Here is a 26,950-nt window from a genome sequence, read left to right as displayed (position 1 = left end):
CCCACACCACCACTGACCTCCAGCAGCAGGGGAGAGGGGGGGGGGGTCCGGGCTCTGCTGTCCACACTGATATCTGGAGAGGGGGGGATCCAGGCTCTGCTGCCTGCGCTGATATCCAGCAGCAGCAGGGGAGAGGGAGGGGGTCGGGCTCTGCTGGCCACACTGATATCAGGGGAGGGGGGTCCGGGCTCTGCTGCCCGCGCTGATATCCATCAGCAGCAGGGGAGAGGGGGTGGGGGGGGGGGGTGGGTCGGGTTCTGCTGCCCGCGCTGATATCAGGGGAGAGGGTGGGGGTCCGGGCTCTGCTGCCCGCGCTGATATCCAGCAGCAGCAGGGGAGGGGGGGGGGGGGTCGGGCACTGCTTACCGCGCTGATATCCAGCAGAATCAGGGGAGGGGGGGGGGGTCGGGCTCTGCTGCCCGTGCCCGCACTGACATCCAACAGCAGGGGAGAGTCTCACTGCCTGTCACATCCACCATGGCGTTTACCCAAAGACACCTGTGTCATGCTTAGCCCCGGATCCTCTGGGTACATTAAAACCATGGCGCTCACCTCTGCTCATGTCTCTGGCTTCACAGGGGTACATATGGTCGCGTTGTCACTGCGTGGTGACAACGGCGTGTTGTGCTCCAGTCTCATGCAGGATATGTGTAGCATGCCGCCATGTGTGTTTGTGCCTGGTCAGCGTCTGTGTAAAGGCCGGTGCTTGCGCAGCTGTGTATTATCAGGGCCGGCTAGAATCTGTCGCCCTCTCTGGCGGGCGCCATCTTTCTGGTTTCCCCAGCCACTCCTGCACAGCTCCGCCTCACTCCCTGATTGCCTGACCAATCCCGGCACAGCTCATCTGGTAAGTACTGACTGCTCAGGCTAGTCCGGCAGTCAGTACAATGATGTCCACCCTGCAGCATCATTGCTCCATCTGGCTCTGTAGTACTTGCTACGCTCCTGAGCTTACTCGCTCCAACCTGGCTCTGTAGTCCTCACTACAACCCGAGCTTCTCCCGGAAGAGATCCTGCTTGAAGAAGGACGTCGACATGAAGAAGAACGCCGACACAGGACTGCAGGGCATCAGGACCAGGGCTACCTATGGAAAGAAGATAGGTAAGTATTAGTATGTGTGGGCTTTGTATGTATTAAAGTTTTATTTTAAGTATGTGTCAGTGTGTTTTATTGTACTATTTTTAATACTGTGGCACTACAAGACCCAGCGGGCCCTTTAATGCCCCGCAGGCTGGGACATGTGGTTCTCCAAGTCCCAGCTTGCGGGGTAGGCTTGCTGGGACTCATAGTGCCCCAGTATTAGACAATAGTTTAATCTTTTTTTTACACCACTATCAGCTCGATGCCCACCGCCCAGGGGCATCGAGGACAGCACCAGGCTTCAGCCTGGTCAGGTAAGTCCTGGAGGGGGGGGACCCCTTTATTAGGGGGGTCCCCACTCCCCCAGGGCCCCTGGCCAGGCTGACTGGTCGGTAGGGTTAATGTTTTGGCCGCGGGACCTTATATCATAAGTGTCCCCCGGCTGTGACATTACCCTGCTGGCTGGTTTGGCCTGGGGCTGGTTCTTAAAATACGGGGGACCCCTAGTCATTTTGTCCCCCGTATTTTGGGAACCAGCCCCGGACCTGGAGCCTGGGGCTGGTTGTTAAAAATCGGGGAACCCCTATTTGTCGGGTTCCCTGATTTTTAATTACTGGCCCCGGCTCCTTCAGCCTGGTGCTGGTTACAGCTGTGGGGGGGACCCCACGCTGTTTTTTTTTTAATATTTTTTTTTTTTTATATTTTTTTACACTAACGCCTGCACGGATCTGACTGATCCGTGCAGGCTTAACGCAAATACGACAGGGAAAGCAGGGTGTATTTTCCTGTCGTATTTGCGTGGGTGTTTTACACCACTTAGCAGCTGTATTATCAGTATGGCTGCTTAGTACATCAGGAACCACCATTCTTTTGAATGGTGATTTCTGTCGTATTCTATCGATGGTGTAGACATTCGTATTTGTAAATACAAATACGAATGTTCCATCTTTAGGAATAGGAATTGTTGTATTTTCGGGATTGTAAATCCCGAAAATACAAATTCGTAAAAAAAAGGTGTATTTCTCCCTACGAATACACCTTTTTTCTACGAATCCATATTGGTAAATGTCCCCCATAGGATCTGAAACATCGTGGGTGCTAAAAAAGCACCCACGATGTGCCCATGATGGGTCAGATTCCGATAAAACTTATGTTCAGCAGGTCCGACCCCCTGATCCAATCCGATGCGCTTGGGAACGCGCATCACATTGGATTAGATGTCACAAACATGCGATTTTGGGCTGATTTCACCTGATTTATCAGCCCAAAGTGCTGAAATCAGCTCAAATCGACCCAAAATTGCATAGTGTATTAGGCCTTTAGAGTCATTTCAAGATAGCATTTGTTCCAGGAGTCAAGCTTGATGAATGGATAGTAGCCACCTAAAACTTTTTTTTCTGTCTTTTGATGACAAAGCTCCTTATACTGGGTGGTAAAAAACTGCAGCTAACAGTAATAATGGCAATGTTCATTAAAATTGAGCGTTATGTATTTAAGCATTTATCTGTATTTTAATTAAAATCTCTTGTTTAAATGTGGAAAAAATACAAAAGGCTTGAGCAAATCTTTGAGCGCCTATCTTACATCCAGTTAGGAAGACTGCAATCCAGTTTCTCCTATCAGAAGAAACAAAATCTCTCACTCTGAGAGATGCCATGGGGTACCTCATTAATCTGTATCTATGTAATCATGGCAAACTCACACAAATTATGTGACAAAGCAATATAACAGTTGGATTGAGTCTAAATGCCACTTCGCTAAAAGGACACCTGACCTCACAACCATGTGACATGCGACAAAATGGGGAGGTGCATGTTCCAAACACGGGACCCCAAAGGTACCCTCTGGGGCTCATTCCCTCCACGTTGCTTGCCACTTGGTTACTAAGGCAATAGATGATGACATGGACAGTGACAGAAACATCCCACCAACCTTGCTCTTCCCACCTGCCATTGTGTCTCATGGTTGTGACATCAGAGATCCTTTAGCCCACAACAGTTTAGCAACTAATACAGCAGTTGTGCTGCATAGTAACATTCAGTGGGGCAGATGTATGATCAGACGATATGGGGGAGAAGGGTATCAGTGCACGTTATGTGCAATGATACCGCTTCTCCCCCATGTATGACGGCACCAGCGTGCGCCCCTGTCCATATCGGCGCTGCTATCTAAATGATAGCAGGCCGAATGTATGAACGGTCAGCATCACCAGGCTCAGCATCAACGCTCAGCATCACCAGGCTCCATGAAGCAGCAGGGCAGACACAGCAACAGCCCAACCCTGTGGGGAGGAGTTCAGCATGTAGTAGATTCCTACTATTGGAAGCTGCTACTGCTCATCATACAACGAGCTGGAAACTCCTCTCCCTCTTGCGCTGCCAGTACATGGAGCGATGACAGCAATAGCTTCTAACAGGACGCCATTCTGTGCACATCACCAGAGCTACAGTGCTTCTATGGGCTGCTGTCTGTGCAGCCCAGAAGCAATCCTCTGCAGTGAGCATGCCCAGACTTCAGTGAGTCACTCAGTGCAGGGTTGCCTACCCTCCCGCATTTAGCGGGAGGCTCCCAATTTTTGAATGAGCCTCCGGCTGCCCCGCAAATCCTCTTGCTTTTAGTACACATTGCTCCCCAAAATTCCCTCTTATAGTGGGGACTATCTGCTTACAGCAGCCCTCACAGATTTGGCATTTAGTGCCAGGAAGTCTCCCCACAGTCGACAACCGGCAACCAGACCAACATTAGCCAGCAGCATGTCACACTGTAAAGAGAGGTTTCACTGCCGCGGGAGCTTGTGAGGCACCTATACTGGACTGATGGGTGTGCACCCATCAGTCCAGTATAGGTGCCTCACAAGCTCCTGCACATCGGAAAACCGGATACAAGCTGACTGACGACGTGAATCAGTGCAACTGGGGAATCCCATTTCAGCACCCCCCTGACGGACCTCCACAGGTGGGGCATCAAGATTCGCTTTGGGTCCACAACACCAAGCATATAACTATTACAGCTATCTATTGACTTACCCACTATAAGGAATTCATATTAATTTGGCTATGTCACAGCTCATATTAAAAATTACCCTCTGCATGGGAAGTAAATGGAGGAATATCACTTCCTTCGTTAATTCTTTTATTATGTACATTTATAACCAATACAACTAACAAAACTCATCCATGTGTCTGCTTCTATGTACGCTAACAGAATTGAGCTGCATGTTAATCAAACACCAATAGAATAATTCATTTTGGCCATTTGCACATGGAATTTTATTCTCAGTTGTTTTGCATGCTCATTGCTTTTACATAACAAATGTTATGGTTATTGACAAACCTCTGAAATATCAGACAAAAATAGCTGCCCTACTAATATGCAGAAAAGCCTGTCCTAAAGCCATTAGTGTTACTCATTTGTGCTTTATTGTTATTATGTATGTATCGTTTTAGTATATTTTATTGATACAATTGTTGCCTCACTCAGAGGAATTTATGTCTGTAATTTTGTATCATATTGTAGGTTTAATAAAACCAGTATTTTGGCACATATAGCACTCCAATTCTCTTGTTTTTTTTCCAGTCAATAGCTCATCTGAGTCCCAATATTACAGAGTAGCTGCTATGCCCCATCAGGGTTCTGCCATTTTGGGGTTGGTGCTGGCTAGTCCTTCCATGCACTGTAATCTGGTTACTTCTATGACAATATAACCCTAATACCTGGTATAAATATAGAGGTGCAGGGGACGCAACTGCTATAGGGTGCCTTGCCACTTGGGGGTAACCAAGGTCCAGCATGCAATTCCATGGCATCCTTTTGAATTTTGTATTTCTTTTAAATAGTAGGGAACAAAAAAATGGAGGCAGACAGACAGGCAAGCAAGCAAGCTGTCTATCAGTCTATACATGCCCCCCACCCGTCTGTCCAATATGCTTCTCTGTCTGTCCATATATCTGTCCATCTGTCATTCTATGCCCCCATCCACTGTCCATCTATGCCCCCATATCAATTTCCATCTGTCCACCTTTAGCCCCTCATCATTCCCCAATACAGTATGTTTCTTTGTCCATCAGTCTATGCCCTCATATGGTGCTCCTCTATCCGTCTTTCCATCTATGTCCCCATATGATGTTCTGTCTGTCTTTGCCCCCCTCTCCGGCTGCCTGTCAGTCTTTGCCCTCACATAGCGCTCTCTCCATCCATCTTTGCCCCATATGATACTCTTTCCACCCTTTTATATTCCCCCTCATGTCTGTCTATGTCCCCATATGGTGCTACATTTGTTTGTCCGCCTTTGTCCCACATCCCCCATGGGCTCTCTTGTGTGACTACCCCCCCCCCACCCCCATTCTGTAATGTTATCAAGTAGTGTTGCTTGCTCACCTTCCGTATTTTTCTCTGTCTGTCTTTCTCTCTCTGACACTGTCTCATTCTCTATCCCTCCCTCCTTGAGACTGTCTCTTTCTTTCTCCCTCCCTCCCTGAGACAGTCTCACTCCCACCCCCTGATATGGTTTCTGTTTCTAAACCATTGGCACAGTCTTTCTCTCTTTTTCTCCCTGACACTTTCACTTTCTTTCGATCCCCTTTCTCACTCCCCCCTCTCTTGTTCTTCCCCCTCTTTAGCTCTTTCTCTCATTTCCTCTTTTTCCTTGAAGCTCAATCTCTCTCTTTCCCTGATGCCCCTCTCTCTCTCTTTCCCTGATGCCCCTCTCTCTCTCTCTCTCTTTCTCCCTCCTATTTTTCTCTTTCTTTTCCCTACACCCTCTTTGTCTCTCATTCCCCTCACTTTTTCTTCTGCTCGTCTCAGGGGCATTGTAGTAACAATGGTGGAGGGAATTAGACATGCCCATAGGTGGAGTTAGACACTCCCTTTGGGTGGAGCATGACACACACCCTCTGCGCTACTGGATATTCTACTACCAGCTCAAATCTCCCTCAAAATAGTTTTCAAAAGTAGGCATGTATGACTCAGTGTGATGCAGTTGAAGGAAGGCATGCATTGCACCATAGAGGTGCATGGAAGTTCTTTTTATGTTAATAATATTTGTGTGTACATCTTTAGTAAGAGTATAATTTTGTGTACTTTAATTAATATTAAAGTTATTAAAAGTGTATATTTTGCTCTGTACCTGTGTTTGTGTGCATACGAGTACATCAATTATTTACAGTAAATGCACACAAACACTAGTACAGCGCAAATCAAACTAATAACCTGCAAGTAATGAATGACAACGAGGCAACGAGCAGTACCCAGGAAATTGCAACCCCCCTTAAGTCTAAAGTCAGGAGCCGCCACTGGTAACACTCTGCACATTTGCAACTGATCCTACTGTGAGAAGCCATATGTTAATTTTGTATTGTTTAGACATGTAGGGGGAAATTTACTAATAATACGAATACAAAAAATTGTATTCGTATTCTTGATACAAATGAATACGACTGCATACGTCGTATGCAAAGTCGAGTTCCGGAGGGGAATTTACAAAGCAGTCAAATATGACTGCTTTGTAATCCTCCGATGTCGTATTAATTCATATTAGCTGGCCGTATATACGGCCGCTAATACGAATTCCTACAGGCAGTCTGCACGGATCAGTCAGATTCGTGCAGGCTGCAGAATGTAAAAAAATAAAAAGTCCTGGAGGGGGGGGGATCCCTTTATTGGGTGGTCCCCACTCCCCCAGGGACCCTGGCCATGCTGACAGGTCACGTTGCTAATGCTTTGGCCGGGGGGACTTGTATAAAAAGTCTCCCCCCGGCTGTGGCATGACCCTTCTGGCTGGTTTGGCCTGGGGCTGGTTCTTAAAATCCGGGGGACCCCTACTCATTTTGTCCCCCATATTTTGGGAACCAGCCCCAGACCTGGAGCCTGGGGCTGGTTGTTAAAAATCGGGGAACCCCTATTTGTCGGGTTTCCTGATTTTTTATTACCAGCCCCTGCTCTTTCAGCCTGGTGCTGGTTACGGCTGTGGGGGGACCCCACGCCGTTTATTTATTTATTTCTCTATTTTTTTTACACATTGCAGCCTGCACGGATCTGACTGATCCGTGCAGGCTTCTGCCAAATACGACACGAAAATAAAGTGTATTTTCCTGCCGTATATTTGTTGCAGTTTCACACCAATTAGCAGCCGTATTATCAATACGGCCGCTTAGTAAATCAGGAACCACCATTCTTTTGAATGGTGATTCCTGTCGTATCCTATCGATGGTGTAGACATTCGTATTTGTAAATACAAATACGAATGTCCCATCCATAGGCGTACGAATTGTCGTATTTTCGGTATAGTAAATCCTGAAAATACGAAAGTGTAAAAAATAGGTGTATTTCTGCATACGAATACACCTATTTTTTACGAATTCATCTTAGTAAATATCCCCCGTAATTCTTATAATAGTATTAATCTTAGAAGCAGTAATTTCTAGAAAATATTATACATTATATTGCTAAAAAGACTGTAAATATGTTGCAGCAATCTCAACATTTTTGATTATTGATTTGTTTTTTGGCTTTCAGATACATCCTCTACCACTTTTGAATATACTACAGAAAATGAATACACATCTCATGTCACAAATACCACTGATGAAACAGCTAGTACTGAAGAGAGCATCACAGGTAAAATAAGCTCTACATTTCCTGAAGATACCACATCTGGACATGATTTTACATCTACTATTGAGCAGCTAACATATCAGATAATCTCAACTATACCAAAGGAAACAACTAGTACTGAAGGGAGCAACACAGATGAAGCAAGAACTACGTTTCCTGAACTTACCAATGATGGACAAGGGTTTACATCTACTATAGAGCAATCTCCATTTCATGTTTTCAGTTTCACAAGTGTGCCACAAGAAACAACCAGTACTGAAGACAGCTCAACAGCAAAATTAAGTAGTGGATATATTCCTGAAGTTACCACTGAAGGACAAGGCTATACACCTACTACTGAAAAATCTACATCTGATACTATCACAAGTATACCATATGAAAGAACAAGTACTGAAGACAGCTCCACAGCTCAATTAAGCAGTAGTTATATTCCTGAAGTTACCACTGCTGGACAAGTATTTACACCTACTATTGTACAATCTACATCTCATATTATTACAAGTATACCATATGAAAGTACAAGTTCTGAAGACAGCTCCACAGCTAAAATAAGCAGTAGTTATATTCCTGTAATTACCACTGCTGGACAAAGGATTACACCTACTATTGAACAATCTACATCTCATATTATCACATATATACCATATGATGCTACACGTTCTGAAGGCAGCTCCACAGCTAAATTAAGTAGTAGTTATATTCCTGAAGGTACCACTACTGGACAAGGATTTACACCTACTATTGAACAATCAACATCTCAGATCATCACAAGTACGCCACATGGAACAACAAGTACTGAAGACAGCTCCACGGATAAAGTAAGCAGTAGTTATATTCCTGAAGTTACCACTGCTGGACAAGGGATTACACCTACTATTGTACAATCTACATCTCATATTATCACAAGTATACCATATGAAACTACAAGTACTGAAGGCAGCTCCACTGCTAAAATAAGTAGTAGTTATATTCCTGAAGTTACCACTGCTGGACAAGGGATTACACCTACTATTGAACAATCTACATCTCATACCATCACAAGTATACCATATGAAACTACAAGTTCTGAAGACAGCTCCACAGGTAAAGTAAGCAGTAGTTATATTTCTGAAGTTACCACTGCTGGACAAGTATTTACACCTACTATTGAACAATCTACATCTCATATTATCACAAATATACAATTTGAAACTACTAGTACTGAAGACAGCTCCACAGCTAAATTAAGTAGTTATATTCCTGAAGTTACCACTGCTGGACAAGGCTTTACAACTGCTATAAAACAATATACATCTCATATTATCACAAGTATACCATATGAAACTACAAGTACTGAAGGCAGCTCCACAGCTAAATTAAGTAGTGGTTATATTCCTGGAGTTACCACTGCTGGACAAGGATTTACACCTACTATTGAACAATCTACATCTCATATTATTACAAATATACCATATGAAACAACAAGTTCTGAAGACAGCTCCACAGCTAAATTAAGTAGTAGTTATATTCCTGAAGTTACCACTACTGGACAAGGATTTACACCTACTATTGAACAATCAACATCTCAGATCATCACAAGTACGCCACATGGAACAACAAGTACTGAAGACAGCTCCATGGATAAAGTAAGCAGTAGTTATATTCCTGAAGTTACCACTGCTGGACAAGGGATTACACCTACTATTGTACAATCTACATCTCATATTATCACAAGTATACCATATGAAACTACAAGTACTGAAGGCAGCTCCACAGCTAAATTAAGTAGTGGTTATATTCCTGAAGTTACTACTGCTGGACAAGGATTTACACCTACTATTGAACAATCAACATCTCAGATCATCATAACTATACCACATGAAACAAATAGTACTGAAGGGAGCACCAGAGCTAAATCAAGCACTACACCTTCTGTGGATACCACTGTTGGACAAGGGCTTACACCTACTTTTGAACAATTTTCATCTTCTATAATCACAAGTATACCACATGAAACCACTACTAATGAAGACAGCTCCACTGCTAAAGTAAGTACTAGTTATTCGCCTGAAGTTACCACATCTGAACAAACTTTTACACGTACATTTGAACAAAGTACATCTCATTATATCACAAGTATACCATATGTACCTTCTAGTACTGAAGAGATATCAGCATCTAAAGTAAGCACTACTTTGTCTCCTGAAGTTACCACATCTGGACATGATTTTACACCTACTATTAAACACTCTACATCTCATATCACAAGTATACAATATGAACCGACTACTACTGAAGAGAGATCTACAACTAAAGAAAGAACCACTTCATCCTTTGAAGTTACCACAACTGATCAAAGGTTTACACTTTCTACTGAACAATCTACATCTCACTTCATCACAAGTAAACCACATGAAATAACTAGTACTGAAGAAAGCTCCACAGCTATCACAAAATTTCCTGAGGTTACCACTGCTGGACAAGGGATTACACTTACTAGTGAACAATCTACATCTCCTATTATCACAAATATACAATTTGAAACTACTAGTACTGAAGACAGCTCCACAGCTAAAGTAAGCACTACATATCCTAAAGTTACTACATCTGGACATAATTTTACACCTACTATTGAACCAACTGCATCTCATATTATCACAAGCATACAACATAAAACAACTAATTTTGAAGAGAGATCTACTACTAAAGTAAGCACTACTTTGTCTCCTGAAGTTACCACAACTGATCAAAGATTTTCACCTACTATTGAACCATCAACATCTCAGATCATCACAAGTACGCCACATGAAGCAACTAGTACTAAAGAGAGCTCCACAGCTGACAAAAGCACTTCATATCCTGAAGTTACCACATCTGAACAAGATTCCATACCTACTATAAAACAATCTACATTTCGTATTTTCACAAGTTTGCCACAGGAAACAGTCCATACTGAAGTGATATCCACAGCTAAAGTAAATTCTGATTATACTTCAGAAGTTACCTCTGTTGGAAAAGTGTTTACATCTACTATTAAACAATCTACATCTCATATTATCACAAGCATACCATATGAAACAACTAGTACTGAACAGAGCTCAACAGCTAAAGTAAGCACTACTTCGTCTCATGAAGTTACCACACCTGGACACGATTTTACACCTAGTATTGAACAAATAACATCTCCCATCATCACAAGTAAATCACATGAAACAACTAGTACCGAAGAAAGCTCCACAGCTAAAGCAAGCACTACATTTCCTGAAGTTACCACTGATGTTCAAGTAATTACACTTCCTATTGAACAATCTACATCTAATATTATCTCAAGTATACCATATAAAACAACTAGTACTGAACAGAGCTCAACAGCTAAAGTAAGCACTACTTCGTCTCATGAAGTTACCACACCTGGACACGATTTTACACCTAGTATTGAACAAATAACATCTCACATCATCACAAGTAAATCACATGAAACAACTAGTACCGAAGAAAGCTCCACAGCTAAAGCAAGCACTACATTTCCTGAAGTTACCACTGATGTTCAAGTAATTACACTTCCTATTGAACAATCTACATCTAATATTATCTCAAGTATACCATATAAAACAACTAGTACTGAACAGAGCTCAACAGCTAAAGTAAGCACTACTTCGTCTCATGAAGTTACCACACCTGGACACGATTTTACACCTAGTATTGAACAAATAACATCTCACATCATCACAAGTAAATCACATGAAACAACTAGTACCGAAGAAAGCTCCACAGCTAAAGTAGGCACTACATTTCCTGAAGTTACCACTGATGTTCAAGTAATTACACTTCCTATTGAACAATCTACATCTAATATTATCTCAAGTATACCATATAAAACAACTAGTACTGAACAGAGCTCAACAGCTAAAGTAAGCACTTCATATCTTGAAGTTACTACATCTGGACACAATATTACACCTACTATTGAACAAACTACATCTCATATTATCACAAGTATACAACATGAACCAACTAGTACTGAAGAGAGATCCACAACTAAAGTAAGCACTACTTCATCTCCTGAAGTTTCCACATCTAATCAAAGGTTTACACCTACTATTCAACATTCTACATCTCCTTCAATCACAAGTATACCACCGGAAATGACTAGTACTGAAAAGAGCTCCACAGCTAAAGTAAGCACTATCTCTCCTGAATTTACCACAATTGGACATGGATCTAAACATACTATTGAACAATCTTTTTTTCCAAATTTCACTAAAATAAGCCCTACCTCATCTCCTGAAGTTATGACACCTGATCAAAGATTTACACCTACTATTCAACAATCTACATCTCATATGCTCTCAAGTATGCCATACGAATTAACTAGCACAGCAGAGATAGCCACAACTAAAGTAAGTATTACTACTTCTACTGATATTACCACAGCTAGACAAAGATTTACACCTACTTTAGAACGAACAACCTTCCATGTTTTTACAAGTGTGCCACATGAAGAAACTAGTACTGAAGAGACCACCACAGCTAAAGTAAGCATTATTTCTACTCCTGAAAGTACCACGGCTGAACAAAGGTTTACACCTCCTACTGAACAGTTTACTTCTCATGTTATCATAAGTATGCCATATGAACCAACTACCACTGAAGAGAGATTCACAGCCGACTCAAGCACTACATCTCCTAAAAATGCCACAACTGGACCAATATTTAAACCTACTATGGAACAATCTACATCTCATGTTTTCACAAGTGTGCCATATGAACCACCTAGTACTGAAGAGAGAGCCACTACTAAAGTAAGTAATATTACTTCTCCTGAGGTAAGTCCAACTAGACAGTGGCTTACACCTGAGATTGAACAATCTACATCTCATTTTATCACAAATATGACCCATGAACCAACTGTAACTGCAGAGATATCCACAGCTAACGTGAGCACTACTTCATCTTCAGAAGCTACCACAACTGATCAAAGGTTTAAATCTACTATTAAACAATCTACAGCTCATATAACTACAAGTACACCACAGGAAACATCTAGTACTGACGAGAAATCCACAACTAAAATAAGCACTTCTTCTGAAACTGCAACAACTGGACTAACATTTACACCTACTATAGAACAATCTACATTTAATATCATCACAAGTATACCATATGAACCAACTAGTACTGAAATTATATCCACTACTAAAGTAAGCACTTATTCATCTCCTGAGATTACGACAATTGATCATAGATTTACACCCACTATTGAACAATCTACATCTCATGTAATTACAACTATACCACATGAAACAACTAGTACTGAAGAGGTATCCACAATGAAAGTAATCCCTACATTTCCTAAAGATACCACAAGTGTACGAAGATTTACACCTACTATTGAACAATATACATCTCATGTTTTCACAAGTGTGCCACATGAAGCAACTAGTACTGCAGAGAGATTCTCTGCTAAAGTAAGCACTACATCTACTCCTGAAGTTACAACAAATGATCAAAGATTTACACCTACTATTGAACAATCTACATCTACTATAGCCACAAGTATACCACAGAACAAAACTAGTACTGAAAGGAGCTTCACATCTAAAGTAAGCACTACATCTCTTGAAAATCCCACAACTGGTCAAAGATTTACACCCACTATAGAACAATCTACATTGTATTTTTTGACAAGTTTGCCATATGAAACAACTCATACTGAAGAGAGATCCACAGCTAAAGTAAGAACTACTACTTCTCCAGAAGTTAAAACAAATAGCCAAAGTTTTACACCTACTATTGAACAATCTACATCTCATGTAATTACAAGTATACCACATGAAACAAATAGTACTGCAGAGATATCTACAACTAAGGAACCCACTACTTCGTCTCCTGAGGTTGCGACAACTGATCATACATTTACATCCACTATTGAACATTCTACATCTCATTTAATTACAAGTATATCACATGAAACAACTAGTACTGAAGAGAGATCCACAAATAAAGAAAGCACTACTTCTCATGAATATACCACAACTGGAAGATTTACACCTATAGAACGATCTACATCTAATATCACAAGTATATCACATGAACTAACTAGTACTGAAGAGAGATCCACAAATAAAGTAAGCACTACTTCTCCTGAAGTTACCACAACTGGACAAAGGTTTACACCTAACATTGAACAATCTACTTCTCATTTTATCACAAGTATACCATATGAACCAACAAGTACTGAAGAGACCTCCACATCTAAACTAAGCACACCTTCTCCTGAGGTTTCAACAACGGTACAAAGATTTACACATACTATTGAACAATCTACATCACATATAATCACCAGTATATCACATGAGACAAATAGTACTGGAGAGATCTCTGCAACTAAATTAAGCACTACATCTCCTGAAGTTACCTCAACTGGACAATCTACATTTCATGTTTTCACAAGTGTGCCACTTGAAGCAGAAGCAACTAGTATTGAAGAGAGATCAACTTCTACAATAAACATTACTTCATCTCCTGAAGTTATGACACCTGATCAAAGATTCACATCTACCATTCATAAATCAACATCTCATATCATCACAAGTATTCCACATGAAGTAAATAGTACAGAAGAGATAGTCACAACAAAAGTAACCAATACTACTCCTGAGTTTACAACGTCTGGACAAAGATTAAGACCTACTATAGATCAATCTACATCTCATGTTTTCACAAGTTTGCAGCATGTATCAACTAATATTGAAGAGAGATCCACAGCTAAAGTAAGCATTACATCTACTCCTGAAGTAACTACAGCTGAACAATTATTCATACCTACTATTGAACAATCAACATTTCATATCATCACAAGTATACCTCATGATCCAACTAGTCCTGAGAAGATATTCACATCTAAAGTAAGCACTACTGATCCAGAAGTTACCACAACTGGACAAAGATTTACACCTACTGTAAAACAATCTACATTTCATGTTTTCACAAGTGTGCCACATGAATTAGCTAGTACTGAAGAAAGATCATCTACATCTAAAATAAGTTCTAGTTTTATTCCTCAAGTTACCACAACTGGCCACAGGTTTACATCTCCTATTGAACAATATACATCTCATATTATCACAAGTATATCACATGAATCAACTAGTACTGAAGAGACTGTCACAGCTAAAGTAAGCATTACATCTACTCCTGAAGTTACTACAACTGAACAATTGGTTATAGTACCTACTATTGACCAATCTACATTTCATATCATCACAAGTATACCTCATGAACCAACTAGTACTGAAGAGATATCCACATCTAAAGTAAGCACTACTGCTCCTGAAGTTACCACAACTGGACCAAGAGTTACACCTACTGTAAAACAATCTACATCTCATGTATTCACAAGTGAGCAGCATGTATCAACTAGTACTGAAGAGAGATCCACAGCTAAAGTAAGCATTACATCTACTCCTGAAGTTACTACAACTGAACAATTGGTTATAGTACCTACTATTGACCAATCTACATTTCATATCATCACAAGTATACCACATGATCCAACTAGTACTGGAGAGATATCCACATCTAAAGTAAGCACTACTGCTCCCGAAGTTACCACAACTGGACAAAGAGTTACACCTACTGTAAAACAATCTACATCTCATGTGTTCACAAGTGAGCAGCATGCATCAACTAGTACTGAAGAGAGATCCACAGCTAAAGTAAGCATTACATCTACTCCTGAAGTTACTACAACTGAACAATTGGTTATAGTATCTACTATTGACCAATCTACATCTCATGTCATCACAAGTATACCATATGATCCAACTAGTACTGCAGATATATCCACATCTAAAGTAAGCACTATTGCTCCTGAAGTTACCACAACTGGACGAAGAGTTACACCTACTGTAAAACAAACTACATCTCATGTGTTTACAAGTGAGCAGCATGCATCAACTAGTACTGAAGAGAGATCCACAGCTAAAGTAAGCATTACATCTACTCCTGAAGTTACTACAACTGAACAATTGGTTATAGTACCTACTATTGACCAATCTACATTTCATATCATCACAAGTATACCACATGATCCAACTAGTACTGGAGAGATATTCACATCTAAAGTAAGCACTACTGCTCCCGAAGTTACCACAACTGGACGAAGAGTTACACCTACTGTAAAACAATCTACATCTCCTGTTTTCACAAGTGAGCAGCATGTATCAACTAGTACTGAAGAGAGATCCACAGCTAAAGTAAGCATTACATCTACTCCTGAAGTTACTACAACTGAACTATTGGTTATAGTACCTACTATTGACCAATCTACATTTCATATCATCACAAGTATACCACATGATCCAACTAGTACTGGAGATATATCCACATCTAAAGTAAGCACTACTGCTCCTGAAGTTACCACAACTGGACGAAGAGTTACACCTACTTTAAAACAATCTACATCTCATGTGTTCACAAGTGAGCAGCATGCATCAACTAGTACTGAAGAGAGATCCACAGCTAAAGTAAGCATTACATCTACTCCTGAAGTTACTACAACTGAACAATTGGTTATAGTACCTACTATTGACCAATCTACATCTCATGTCATCACAAGTATACCACATGATTCAACTAGTACTGGAGATATATCCACATCTAAAGTAAGCACTACTGCTCCTGAAGTTACCACAACTGGACGAAGAGTTACACCTACTTTAAAACAATCTACATCTCATGTGTTCACAAGTGAGCAGCATGCATCAACTAGTACTGAAGAGAGATCCACAGCTAAAGTAAGCATTACATCTACTCCTGAAGTTACTACAACTGAACAATTGGTTATAGTACCTACTATTGACCAATCTACATCTCATGTCATCACAAGTATACCACATGATCCAACTAGTACTGGAGATATATCCACATCTAAAGTAAGCACTACTGCTCCTGAAGTTACCACAACTGGACAAAGTGTTACACCTACTGTAAAACAATCTACATTTCATGTTTTCACAAGTGAGCAGCATGTATCAACTAGTACCGGAGAGAGATCCACAGCTAAAGTAAGCATTACATCTACTCCTGAAGTTACTACAACTGAACAATTGGTTATAGTACCTACTATTGACCAATCCACCTTTCATATCATCACAAGTATACCACATGATCCAACTAGTACTGGAGAGATATTCACATCTAAAGTAAGCACTACTGCTCCTGAAGTTACCACAACTGGACGAAGAGTTACACCTACTGTAAAACAATCTACATCTCATGTTTTCACAAGTGAGCAGCATGTATCAACTAGTACTGAAGAGAGATCCACAGCTAAAGTAAGCATTACATCTACTCCTGAAGTTACTACAACTGAACAATTGGTTATAGTACCTACTATTGACCAATCTACATTTCATATCATCACAAGTATACCACATGATCCAACTAGTACTGGAGAGATATCCACATCTAAAGTAAGCACTACTGCTCCCGAAGTTACCACAACTGGACAAAGAGTTACACCTACTGTAAAACAATCTACATCTCATGTGTTCACAAGTGAGCAGCATGCATCAACTAGTACTGAAGAGAGATCCACAGCTAAAGTAAGCATTACATCTACTCCTGAAGTTACTACAACTGAACAATTGGTTATAGTATCTACTATTGACCAATCTACATCTCATGTCATCACAAGTATACCATATGATCCAACTAGTACTGCAGATATATCCACATCTAAAGTAAGCACTATTGCTCCTGAAGTTACCACAACTGGACGAAGAGTTACACCTACTGTAAAACAAACTACATCTCATGTGTTTACAAGTGAGCAGCATGCATCAACTAGTACTGAAGAGAGATCCACAGCTAAAGTAAGCATTACATCTACTCCTGAAGTTACTACAACTGAACAATTGGTTATAGTACCTACTATTGACCAATCTACATTTCATATCATCACAAGTATACCACATGATCCAACTAGTACTGGAGAGATATTCACATCTAAAGTAAGCACTACTGCTCCCGAAGTTACCACAACTGGACGAAGAGTTACACCTACTGTAAAACAATCTACATCTCCTGTTTTCACAAGTGAGCAGCATGTATCAACTAGTACTGAAGAGAGATCCACAGCTAAAGTAAGCATTACATCTACTCCTGAAGTTACTACAACTGAACTATTGGTTATAGTACCTACTATTGACCAATCTACATCTCATGTCATCACAAGTATACCACATGATCCAACTAGTACTGAAGATATATCCACATCTAAAGTAAGCACTACTGCTCCTGAAGTTACCACAACTGGACGAAGAGTTACACCTACTTTAAAACAATCTACATCTCATGTGTTCACAAGTGAGCAGCATGCATCAACTAGTACTGAAGAGAGATCCACAGCTAAAGTAAGCATTACATCTACTCCTGAAGTTACTACAACTGAACAATTGGTTATAGTACCTACTATTGACCAATCTACATCTCATGTCATCACAAGTATACCACATGATCCAACTAGTACTGGAGATATATCCACATCTAAAGTGAGCACTACTGTTCCTGAAGTTACCACAACTGGACGAAGAGTTACACCTACTGTAAAACAATCTACATCTCCTGTTTTCACAAGTGAGCAGCATGTATCAACTAGTACTGAAGAGAGATCCACAGCTAAAGTAAGCATTACATCTACTCCTGAAGTTACTACAACTGAACAATTGGTTATAGTACCTACTATTGACCAATCTACATCTCATGTCATCACAAGTATACCACATGATCCAACTAGTACTGGAGATATATCCACATCTAAAGTAAGCACTACTGCTCCTGAAGTTACCACAACTGGACGAAGAGTTACACCGACTTTAAAACAATCTACATCTCATGTGTTCACAAGTGAGCAGCATGCATCAACTAGTACTGAAGAGAGATCCACAGCTAAAGTAAGCATTACATCTACTCCTGAAGTTACTACAACTGAACAATTGGTTATAGTACCTACTATTGACCAATCTACATCTCATGTCATCACAAGTATACCACATGATCCAACTAGTACTGGAGATATATCCACATCTAAAGTGAGCACTACTGCTCCTGAAGTTACCACAACTGGACAAAGCGTTACACCTACTGTAAAACAATCTACATTTCATGTTTTCACAAGTGAGCAGCATGTATCAACTAGTACCGGAGAGAGATCCACAGCTAAAGTAAGCATTACATCTACTCCTGAAGTTACTACAACTGAACAATTGGTTATAGTACCTACTATTGACCAATCTACATCTCATGTCATCACAAGTATACCTCATGAACCAACTAGTACTGAAGAGAGATCCACAGCTAAAGTAAGAATTACATCTACTCCTGAAGTTAGTACAACTGAACAATTGTTTATAGTATCTACTATTGACCAATCTACATCTCATGTCATCACAAGTATACCACATGATCCAACTAGTACTGGAGATATATCCACATCTAAAGTAAGCACTACTGCTCCTGAAGTTACCACAACTGTACGAAGAGTTACACCTACTGTAAAACAATCTACATCTCATGTGTTTACAAGTAACCAGCATGAATCAACTAGTACTGAAGAGAGATCCACAGCTAAAGTAAGCATTACATCTACTCCTGAAGTTACTACAACTGAACAATTGGTTATAGTATCTACTATTGACCAATCTACATCTCATGTCATCACGAGTATACCACATGATCCAACTAGTACTGGAGATATATCCACATCTAAAGTAAGCACTACTGCTCCTGAAGTTACCACAACTGGACGAAGAGTTACACCTACTGTAAAACAATCTACATCTTATGTTTTCACAAGTGAGCAGCATGTATCAGCTAGTACTGAAGAGAGATCCACAGCTAAAGTAAGCATTACATCTACTCCTGAAGTTACTACAACTGAACAATTTGTTATAGTACCTACTATTGACCAATCTACATCTCATGTCATCACAAGTATACCACATGATCCAACTAGTACTGGAGATATATCCACATCTAAAGTGAGCACTACTGCTCCTGAAGTTACCACAACTGGACGAAGAGTTACACCTACTGTAAAACTATCTACATTTCATGTTTTCACAAGTGAGCAGCATGTATCAACTAGTACTGAAGAGAGATCCACAGCTAAAGTAAGCATTACATCTACTCCTGAAGTTACTACAACTGAACAATTGGTTATAGTACCTACTATTGACCAATCTACATCTCATGTCATCACAAGTATACCACATGATCCAACTAGTACTGGAGATATATCCACATCTAAAGTGAGCACTACTGCTCCTGAAGTTACCACAACTGGACGAAGAGTTACACCTACTGTAAAACAATCTACATTTTATGTTTTCACAAGTGTGCCACATGAAATAGCTAGTACTGAAGAAAGATCTACATCTAAAATAATTTCTAGTTTTACGCCTCAAGTTACCTCAACTGGCCACATGTTTACATCTGCTATTGAAAAAGCTACATCCCATATTTTGACAAGTATACCACATGAACCGTTTAGTACAGAAGAGACCTTCACAGCTAAAGTAAGCACTACTTCTCCTGAAGTTAAAACAACTGGACAAAAATTTACATCGACTATCGAACAATCAACATTGCATGTTTTCACAAGTGTGCCGCATGAATTAACTAGTAGTGAAGAGAGGTCCACAACTAAAATTAAAACTTCTTCTGAAGCTAACACAACTGGACTAATATTTACACCTACTACAGAACAATCCACATCTCATATTATCACAAGTATACCACACAAACCAACTAGTGATGGAGAAAGATTCACAGCTAACGTAAACATTACTTCTGCTCCTGACAATACCACAACTGGACAAAGGTTTACACCTACTAATGAACATTTGACATCACTTATTATCACAAGTATACCCCTTGATCCTACTAGTACTGAAGAGACCTCAACAGCTAAAGTAAGCACTACTACTCCTGAAGATACGACAACTAAACAAAGATTTACAGCTCATGTTTTCACAAGCATGTCACTTGAAGCAGCTAGTACTGAAGAGAGATCCACAGCTAAAGTAAGTATTACATCAACTCCTGAAGTTACCACAACTGTACAACAGTTTATACCTACTATTGAACAATCTACATCTGATCTCATCACAAGTATACCTCATGAACCAACTAGTACTGAAGAGATATCCACCACTAAAATAAACACTTCTACTTCTGAAGTTACTACAACTGGACTAAGAGTTACATCTACTTTAGAACAATCTACATTTCATGTTTTCACAAGTGTGCCACATGAAATACCTAGTACTGAAGGGAGACCCACAGTTCTATTAAGCACTACTTCTCCTGAGGTTACCACACCTATACCGAGATTTACACCTACTATAGATCAATCTACATCACATATTATCACAAGTATACCACATGAACCAACTAATACTGGGGAAAAATCCACAGGTAAAGTGAGTACTAGTTTAATTACTGAATTTACCAGGTTTACGCTTTCTAATAAAATCACCAAATCACCTGAACCAACCACAACTGGAGGAAAAGCCACAATTGTTTCAAGTAGTAGACCTGAACTAAGCACAATTGGAGAAAGGTCCACATCTGGTATCATCACAAGTATATCACATGAACCAACTAGTACCAAAAGCAGAGTAACTACTAATGCTAGTTTTATTACTTCTCCTGAGGTTACCGAAACTGGACAAGGATTGTCAACTAATTTTAAAACAAGCAGTAAAGTGAAGCCAACCACAAATACTGGAAAAGGCCCAACTGTGACACATTATAGTAGTGGATCTGACCTAAACACAAGTGGTAAAAAGTCTACCCTCAAAGATCGCACAAGTACAAAACCTCAAATAATGACATCTAAGCAGGCAACATCCCAGTTAATTCAAACTTCAAAGACAGACATCACCAGACTATCTACTATCATCCCACAAACTACAAAGTCTACAATTGCCCAGACTACCAGTACCACGAAGCCGTGGACAATTACTACAACCTCGATGCCCATTACGAACACTACAAAGATTGGAATCACAAGTATTACAACCCCATTAGCCTGTGAGTATGAGGTTATGTTTTTTATTAGAGGTCTTTATGTGTTCCACAATGTTGTTATGCAGTAATATACACATAACCAGCATTCGGTTTCTAATAATAATACCCATAATTTGGATGTTTTATTATTAGACTTTAATATAGCTTTATTTGCAATATGGTGGAAAAAGAGAACAAATCAGTAAATGTACATGAATTGCATGAACCTGCAAATTTTATAATGTAACCAATAGATTTAAAAAATCTGGTTTTGCATTTAAATGATTGTTCCTTTAATTCTAGAAGCTAAATTGCAAAAACATGTGGGTGCTTGCAACATGTAGGCTTTACATTTACCTTTATATGTAAGCAGGGACAGATCCAGGAGAAAATGACAGGGGGGGAGGGGGGGCACCATGATAGGGGAGGGGATGGGATAGGATAGGATCAGAGGGGGAAGGGGGTGTAAGTGGTGCCAGTGTGCCCGCTCAGAGAGTGGAGAACGAGGAGGAGAATAGAGAGAGTGTGGGAATGGGATTATAAATAGGCCCTGGCATTTAAAGAACACAGGCACACCTTGATGCCAAAAGTGAACGAAAAGGGGTGTGGCCACTCAAAAGGGGATGTGGCCACTCAAAGGGTGCATGTCCTTGAGTGTAGTGTACCACACCATATATTACTTCTACACATTGCAACAAAATAGTAGACCCAATTATACTTGCCCCTTACACACAATGCCACTCAGATTGAGCCAAAATTCACATAATCAAATTTTTTGAGGTTTCCCTCAGTGATAGGCGCTGAATAAATATGATTTTTAATAAGTAGTTATAATTAAATTTAGATTAAATTAAATTTAGCAGCAGACAGGTGGTGTGACTGTGAGCGCACACTTAATTCAGTGTTAGATCCTCTCGAAGTGGATCTCCACTTCTAGACTAGCAAAGATACTGTAGTACCAAAGAAACTGCGCTTATATTATTAAAGGTGCATGCATGTCTGAAGTGATACTAGACACAATTATATTTAAGAATTCTTTAATAAAAAATTATATTTATAATACATTTTATTTTCACAATAAAATATACATTCAATAATCGGTGGCAACCTTTTTTAAACAAATGAATATGAGCATAATTTATTATATTCAAGTATTGCAACTATTTCATATTAATAAAAGTATTGATAAAAATATATATAACAACAGATTACCAAATGTAATAAAACTCAGGATTACAAGTGCACTTATCCTCCACTTTATGTATAAGCGAGTGTCCAGATCAATAAATATGCCTGCTCAAAAGTATCCGTTATTTTGTTTAGCTGTAGCAGATGTATAGAAATTTGTATCCACTGAAAAAGTATATTACTTACGGGTTCCAATGTAACTTAGCAGCTGTAATTCAATGCTGCTTCAGCAGGGAGGCGGGAGGGCTATAGCCGTGTATGAGTGTGGGTGCTGTAAATCCGCTCCCCTCCATTCTACAACCCGCATGCAGATGACAGATATAGAATGCTGACCTGATACCGGCAGTTGGTGTCAGTCCGAGAGACTATTTGTAGAAATAAAATTTATTATAAATAAAATTTTTAATACAAAATTCTTAAATATAATTGTGTCTGGTATCACTTCAGGCATACATGCACCTTTAATAATATAAGCACAGTTTCTTTGGTATTGAAATTCACATAATGCCACACAGATTGAGCCAAAATTCACATAATGCTACATGGATTGAGCTAAAATTCACAATCACACGTTAAGCCACACACCAAAGCCTTACTTTTTATTTGCTGCTGGCATGGACAGAGATATCATATTCTGAGCACTGCAGTGCTCTCCTCCTACCAGTACACTTCAGCAGGGACCCTGCCTCCTCTTCTGTGCAGCCTGCTCATCACTCCAGTCACAGGGCCGCAGGCTGCACTCATCACAGCCATCGTGCAGCTCAGCAGCAATTAACGGCAGCTGTGAGTGACGCTGGAGACCGGACGCTGCGGAACTGGGGGGAGCTTTCAGAGAGGGGGCCCGGGCATACTGACCCCTGGAGCCCCCACCCTCCTGTGACCCTTTTAACTTTGGGTACAGCCGAGGCTGGCCGCGGCCATCTTTAATTAGAGCATTTTGCGGCGGCCACAGCGGGTATGGTGGTTCGGTGGGCCGCGGCCCAGCCAGGGAGGGTGGCCGGCTGCTACTCCTCTAAAATGTGCCAGCCCACCGGGAAACGCCCCAGTTTCCCGGTGGGCCAAACCGCCCCTTTAGACTGGAGCTCTATTTCCTGCAGTGCTGGTACTCTGAATGTCAGAGTACCAGCACTGCAGGAAATAGAGCTCCAGTCTAAAGGCTTATTTGTTCTGAAGTCGTACATCTGGATTGGCATCGTTTTATCATTGATTTGTGATTTTACAAGTCAAATCCTGCAGCGCCCGATAGGTCCCCCTGCTTAAGCCAGCACATGTCCAGGCCTGTCTAAAGTTTGCCAATGACCATCTAGATCAGGGGTGGCCAACCGGTCAGAGGTAAAGAGCCGAAAAATATCGGTAGTCAAGCTAAAGAGCCAACATCATGCACACGCCGAAGGCTCATGCGCCAAAAAAAGGGGCTTAGTCTATTTTGACCCCTTGGGTGGGTGTGATACAAATATGCCTCCAATAGTGCAGTGCCATATATACATATGCCCCCAATAGTGCCAGATACACATATGCCCCCCACGGTGCCGGGTATGCCCCCACAGTGCCAAAAAGCTGGTATGCCCCCACAGTGCCACAAACTGCTATGCACCCACAGTGCCACAAACTGCTATGCCCCCACAGTGCCACAAACTGCTTTGCCCCCACAGTGCAAATTTCCCAGCAGCAGCACTCACCGTTGTTGCTGCTGCTGCCAGGCAGGGAGAGGACAGTCTGGTGTCCCCCTGCAGTCCTCCTGTCATGTCACCAATGGGAGGAGAGCACAGCACACCGCGCGTCTCCTTCCCCCTCACTTCCCTGTGACTGGGCCGCCCACCAATCAAAGCTCACTGGCCGGCTCCTGATTTGTTGCTGCTGGCCCACGAGCTCTGATTGGCGGATGGCCCAGTCACAAGGATGCACAGAAGGAGAAGGGATTCAGGGAACCGGCAGCAGGGGGGACTGGGACAGATGGTGGGCGGCGGGCAGCAGTGGGAGCAGGAGCCACACTTTACAAGAGGAAGAGCCGCATGAGGCTCAAGAGCCACAGGTTGGCCACCACTGATCTAGATGATCCAGAGGAGGATTTGGAAAATGTCATGTGGTCAGATGAGAGCAAAATAGAACTTTTCACAGCATAAGGTCAGATAAAACAGTTTCAATTGAGTTGTTCATTTAAAATATTAGGGTAATTAGAGTAAATGCTGTTTAATTCATAAATCCATCTAGCCTCCTTCTGAAGCCCTGTCACCACCTCTGTGACTAGACAGTGTTTATAATTTTGTACTTAATCTTGCTAGACTATGTTTGCACTGCTTAAAGTACCTAGCAACTGGCTGGTCAGAGGTTTTACCCTAGACCCAGCCGGATCGTACTCATGGGCTATGCCTTTTTTAAATTTTAGCCACATAGATAAGACCGCATGCACGTCACACAAAATATACTACATATGTAAAATTGCATGTAAAAACATTTCCACACCCGCCTTTCTGCGGGTGTGGGAATGTATCGCCAACCAGGGCCAGACTGGCAATCTTGCACTTCTGGCAAATGCAAGAAGGGAACTAGGGAACATGGCTGCGGCTTAGGGTACCTGGCTGTGGCTTGATTACCTGTCTAGACAGTGCAGGAGGCCGCTACAGAGGGCAGGGCTGTGGGCGGGATGAGGGGGCCATAGGAGAAACCAGGAAGCAGCGCAGTCTGCCTGCCTGCATGTGCTGATCCTCACACAGATCCATCAGCGCATTTTATATACTGTTATGTGCGGACTGAGTGCACCCGCTGCCCCCGCCCCCTCCCCCAGCCTGAGGGAGCTGCTGCAGCATGGGGCTCAGGGCCGGCGCTACCCACTCAACAGTGCCTGCAAATCAGGGAGGCGCCAGACTATGTAGGCGCTGTGCTCTCCCTGCTCTGCGACTCTACCACTGTGTGCAGCTGATGGCTGCTGCTGTCAGTGCATGACAGTCAGCAGCACTGGCAGCAGAGTGGAGAGAGAAAGGACTTACGTAGTAAAATATACTACATCGGATTCTCAGCTGATGTAGAAAGTAGCAGCAGGGGAAGTGCCTGGCCTGCACCTCCCCCACTGTGGTGCAGAGACTTTCCCCCTCATCAGCATCAGGGGTCAGGAGTCAGGACAGCATGTGCCGAGCTCTGATTGGAGGAGCTTGGCACATGCTGATTAAAGGAGCCCCTGATTGGAGGAGCATATCACATGCTCCTTTGATCCCTGAAACACCAAGGAATGGATCTCACAGTATTCCATGGCTTCCTCTGTGAGTATACACTATGCCTTCTCTGTAGCTCCTGCCTCTCCCTGTAGATTCTCCCTCTTTCTTTCTTTCTTTCTTTCATTCTTTCTTTCTTTCTGCCCATCAACTGTCCCACCCCCTCTATGCTCAGGATCTGCCTTCCTCTCCCTGTCCATCATCTGTCCCCCTCTACCTGCCCTGTATCTGCCCCCTCTCCATGCCCACCACCTCTCCCCCGGTAGCATCTAGATCCCCTTCAGTTTTGACAATTTTCCCATCATGCCCTGGGTCCACGTATACCTGGAGGGGGAATATAAATCTGTGGCGAGCGAAGTGAGCCACCGTGCCCAAAGCGTGCGAGCGTAGCGAGCCCGCGAGGGTACAATGCAGCTAAAATAAATCAAAATAACCTACTTCTACATGAACTACAGATAAAGTAAAAAATGTTGTGAGGGCATCTAACAACTTCCGCCCTCACTGAACGTCACATCCTGTAATCAAAACTGAAGGGGATCTAGTCTCTACCCCTCACTCTGCCCTGTATCTGCCCCCTCTCCCTGCCCAGCACCTATTCACCATCTCTCTCCCTGCCCATCATCTGTCCCACCCCCTCCCTGCCCAGTATCTGCCTTCCTCTTGCTGCCCAGCACCTGTCCGGTCCCCCCTCCTGCACACCATCTGTCCCCCTGTCCCTGCCCATCATATCTCCCACCCCCTCACTGACCAGTATCTGCCTTTCTCTCCCTGCTCATCTGTCCTGTCCCCTCTCCTGGCCACCATC

Source organism: Crinia signifera, chromosome 3 (assembly GCF_055691185.1).
Source record: "Crinia signifera chromosome 3, ASM5569118v1, whole genome shotgun sequence".
Lineage (NCBI taxonomy): Eukaryota > Metazoa > Chordata > Amphibia > Anura > Myobatrachidae > Crinia > Crinia signifera.
This window is presented reverse-complemented; position numbering follows the sequence as displayed.